This window comes from Chinchilla lanigera, unplaced genomic scaffold, assembly GCF_000276665.1.
Source record: "Chinchilla lanigera isolate Chin_1 unplaced genomic scaffold, ChiLan1.0 scaffold00084, whole genome shotgun sequence".
Taxonomy (NCBI): Eukaryota; Metazoa; Chordata; class Mammalia; order Rodentia; family Chinchillidae; genus Chinchilla; species Chinchilla lanigera.
This window is the reverse complement of record NW_004955485.1, coordinates 4788872-4793921: the sequence shown is the minus strand read 5'-3', so window position 1 is coordinate 4793921 and position 5050 is coordinate 4788872.

Genomic DNA, 5050 nt, shown 5'->3' with positions numbered 1-5050 from the left:
TTAGAGGTGATTTAACGCTGGTACTCCTCAAATTCTGTAATGAAATTGAAAGGGAAGCAACTGTACCTAACTCATTCCTGCAGGCAAGTATTATTGTGATAACAAAACCACAGAAAGACTCAACCAAAAAAAAAGAACTACAGGCCAATCTTCCTGATGAACATAGATGTACAATTCTTCAGTAAAATACTAGCAAACAAATACAGCAAATCATCAAGAAGATTATATACCATGACCATGTTGGATTCAACCAAGGAATGCAGGGGTGGTTCAACATGTGCAAATCAATAAATGTAATACACTATATCAGCAGAATGAAAGACAAAAAAATCACATGATCATCTCAGTAGATGCTGAAAAAGCTTTTGATAAAGTCTAACACCGATTCATAATAAAACCCTACAGGAAATTGGAATAGATGGTCGTTATCTCAATCTGATAAGAGCCATGTCTGACAAACCAACAGCCAATATCATACTAAGTGGTCAAAAACTGAAAGCTCTCACTCTCAAATCAGGAAAAAGACAAGGATGTCCACTATCATCATTCCTATTCAACATAGTTCCCAAAATATTAGCCAGATCACTTCGACAAGTGAGAGAAATAAAAGGAATAATGATAGGAAAGGAAGACATTAAAATATCACTATTTGCAAATGACATGATACTCTACATAGAAGACCCCCAAAACTCCACAATAACCAATTTCAGTAGCATAACTGGATATAAAGTCAAAATTCAAAAATCAATAGCACTCCTTTGCACAAACAAAAACTTTATTGAGGAAGAAATTAGGGAAGCAACACACTTCACAAAAGCACCCAGGATGATAAAATACTTAAGAATCAATCTAACAAAGGATGTATAAGACCTATCTACTGAAAATTTCATTACTCTGAAAAAGGAGATAAAAGTATATCAGAAAATGTAATGATATCCCTTGCTTATGGATAGCAAGAGCCTACAGTGTGAAAATGGCCATACTTCCAAAACTCTTATACAGATTTAATTCAATCCCAATCAAAATTCCATTAGAATACTTCACAGATATAGAGAAAACATTGCTAAAATTCATCTGAAACCAGAAGAGACCTATAATAGCAAAGGCAATCCTGGGCCACAAAGGTAAGGTAGGAGACATCCCTGACTTGAAATTATACTACAAAACTACTGTGATTAAATCAGCATGGTGCTAGCAAAGAACTTGACCTGAGAATAAATGAAACAGATTAGAACATACAGACACAACTACAAGCACACCTCACCCACCTTGTCTTTGTCAAAGTGCCCAAACATGTTCATTGGAAGAAAGATAGACTCTTATTAAATGCTGCTGGAGAAAATGGCTTCCCACATGCTGATGAGTCAAACTATACCTATGTCTATCACCATGCAATAAACTAAAGTAAAAATGGATAAAAGATCTAAATATTAAAACAGTTACACTATATCTACTAGAAGAGAAAGTAGGTAAAAATTTTGACAATATAGGGGTAGACAGAGAGTTTATGAACAAAAACCAAACTGCATAGGAATTACTTCAAACATTCAACAGCTGGGATTGGATCTCATTAAAAAGTTTTTGCACATCAAAATAAATTACCAACAGAGTGAAAAGACAACCCACCGAGTGGGAAAACATTTTATCCAACTGTGTCTCAGACAAAGGACTTCTATCTAGAACGTATAAAATGTTGAAAAACATCGCATCCCCAAATTTAAAGAACAAGTCCAAAAATAGGCACCTAAGATGAATACCCACTTCTCAGATGAAGAAATACAAATGGCAAGTAAATATATGAAAAAATGTTCAACATCAATGATCATTTAAAAATGCAAATTGAAACAACTCTGAGATTCCATCTCACCCCAGAAAGCATGACTATCTTCAAAAAAATCAAACAATAACAAATCTTAGTGCAACTATGGGGAAAAGGAGCCCTCCTGTACTGTTGGCGGGGAGTGTAGACCTGTGCAACCACTGTGGAAATCAGTGTGGAGATTTCTCAGAAAAATAGAATGAGAGGTCCCATTCAACTCAGCTATTCCCCTTCTAGGTATTTTCCCAGAAGAATTAGAATCATCTTACCACAGCTACATATGTGCAACTATGTTTGTAGCAGCACAGTTTATAGTTGCTAAATCTTGGAAACAACCCAAATGCTTATCAACTGAGGAATGGATAAAAAAGATGTGGTATTTTTATACCATGGAATATTACTCAGCTGTACAAGAAGGATAAATTTAAGGTTTTTATAGGTAAATGGATGCAATTCAAGACCATACTCATAAGTGAAATCAATTAGCTTCATATGTATAAGCATCATATTGTCTCCCTAGTGTAAGAAACTTAAAAAGAGTAAATAAGGTCCAAAATATACAATAGATATAGTGAAAGGGAAAGAAACTGCTCAAAAGGAAAGAACAACCTACAGGGGAAAGGAGAAAAGAAGGAAGGGTAAAGGAAAAAAAATATATATATATACACATATAAGATTGCTAAGATATTATCCAATTAATTTATATTAGTTAGAAAGAAGGGCTCGTGCTCATATTGGTTGATCAGTTTTTCATGCCTACATCTTGTAATCTGAGCAAATACTTTGAAGAGAACAAAACACGTTATACTAACAGTTGTTAATCTCCTATCATATTGTTTTGAAATTCTGTATTGTTTTTTCTTTTTAAAATAAAAAAATACAAAATCTTAGTCTATCTAAGATTTAGTCTATCTAAGATAGAGGCAATTTGAAAACCCTAATCTCACAAGTTTTACGAGATCCAAGTTCCTGGCCCGTTGTGTCACCAATTACCTCCATAAAACTCCTCACAACAAGGGTATTAAGTGTCCAGCCATTAAGAATTTTGTCTCAAATCATATAATTAATATTTTTCAATGCAAATATTATGATACCCTAGACAGAATGCAGATTTAAATCTAATCTCAATCCTCTAATTACCCCCTGTCCTGTTAGCAGCATTTGCCCTATGATCTACAGGAAATGCTCCCCACATTCATCTTCAGATAAGATCTCAAGGAGCAGCTACACACACCTGGCTCCAGTTTCTGATCCTCAACCCAGCTGGAACTCCCAAATCCCAATCAGTGAGTGCCCTACAAAAATGTCTCCTTCTTGTGTCCTTCCAGTTTATGATGTCTTCCTAGTGCTGCTAATCTGTGGGATTCTCATTGCCCCTTCACTGTCCTTTTGACATCAGTGAACCATTCCTCATGTTAAATTACTCATGTTTTCTTTTTCCAGTGGGACCACACCTGGCATAGTAACTATAATTTTGAGTCACATTTTCAAGGAGATTATGGCTCCTTTTTTTCTATCCTGAATTTTACAAATACCACTAAATAGCTACTGCAATGAACTCAATGTTTGTGTTCATTAAAATTGATATGTTAGAATTCTCATCCCCAAGGAGATGGTATCAGGAGATAGGACCTTTGGGGGTTAGTTAGCTCATACTAATGAAGTTCCCATGAATGAGATCCGTGCCCTTTTAAAAGAAAACCCAGAATGCTCTCTCAATCTCTTTTTGCCATGGGAACACACAATGAAAAGTTGATAGTCGGAAATCTGGAGGGTGACTCTAACCAGAACCCGAAAATGCTGGCACCTTAATCTCAGACTTCCAGCCTGCAGACTACAAAACACGCATTAGCATTATTTTTAAACTCCAGCTGTGTCATTATTGCATAGCAGTCAGAACTGACTGAGACAGCTGTCCAGGGTACTGATGCAAAAATGGAAGACCACTCTCCTTGAAATGTAATGGAAGCTTCATGACTCATATATTTTCCTCTTGCTACCATTGTTGGATGGGTCTAAAGAAGCGAAATTATTTTCTCAACCATTTTGTTAAGTGAAAATTCAGTTAAAACTAATACAAGTAGGCAAGCCTATCTATATTTTTCAACAAATTAAGTCACCTTATATGTTTGAAAACTTATATATTATGTTATATATTTGAGAATATTTAAACCATATATTTGAGAATATTTACCAAGTAGATAATTTGGCCTTGTAAGAAACATGGAGCCTGGTGTGATGGTGCACGCCTGTAATCCCAGCACTCGGGAGGCTGAGGCAGGAGGATTGTTAGGAGTTTGAGACCAGCCTGGGCTACAAAGTGAGCTCAAGGCCAGCCTGAACTGCATAGCGAGACCCTGTCTCAAAAAAGACAAAAAAAAACAACCAAACAAACATAAAAAAAAATTCTTTAATGCAAGCATAGGTCATACATAGAAAAGACTAATAGAAATCAGTCACCTGCATGGAGCAAGTCAGAATTCATGTGGGAACACTACCAATCTAAATAGATGAATAACTTTCCCCTGCAGGGGGCTGGGGATATAGCCCAGCTGCACAAGCACCTGCCTGGAAAGCGCAAGGTCCTGAGTTTGATTCCTGGTAAAGAAAAAAAAAAAAAAGGACAGGGTCTCACTATGGAGTCCAGGCTGATCTCCTGAGGGACTGTATGTGGTCACATGACAGAATCCCATTTGGGTAAGAAATCCTGACCATACGAAATCACGAGTCTTATTGTTAAGAGTCTGGGATAGTGTATTCCATGTGACTCAGACTCTGAAAACAACGTCTGTCCAGCAGAAGACAAGAATGCCTTCCCTTTGTCTGGTTCGTGTGAGGATCCAGGAACACTTTTCACTAGTATAATGGAAGAAGACAATAAGGATACTGAGGTCAAACAAGTCTGTTCTCTGAAGTCTATTAAGCTGCCCCACACCTGAATCATTGGGCAGTTCACCGGTGCTCCCTGAACATCACCATCCTCCTGTGTATAAAGAGTCTAATAATAGCTGCTGCTGTAAGAGGCACATGTTGACATAGTAACTATAATTTTGAATCACTATATTTTGAGTTTCCCCAATACATATTTGCTATCAAGTATTGCACTCATGACCTCATGCTTGAGAACTGCATTTTGAGTGTCCTCAAAAATAGGGAAATGGAAATAAACTTACCTTTGAAGAGTTCATGAAATCGAATCATAATTACTGTATAGAAGTTAACGTCTTAGTT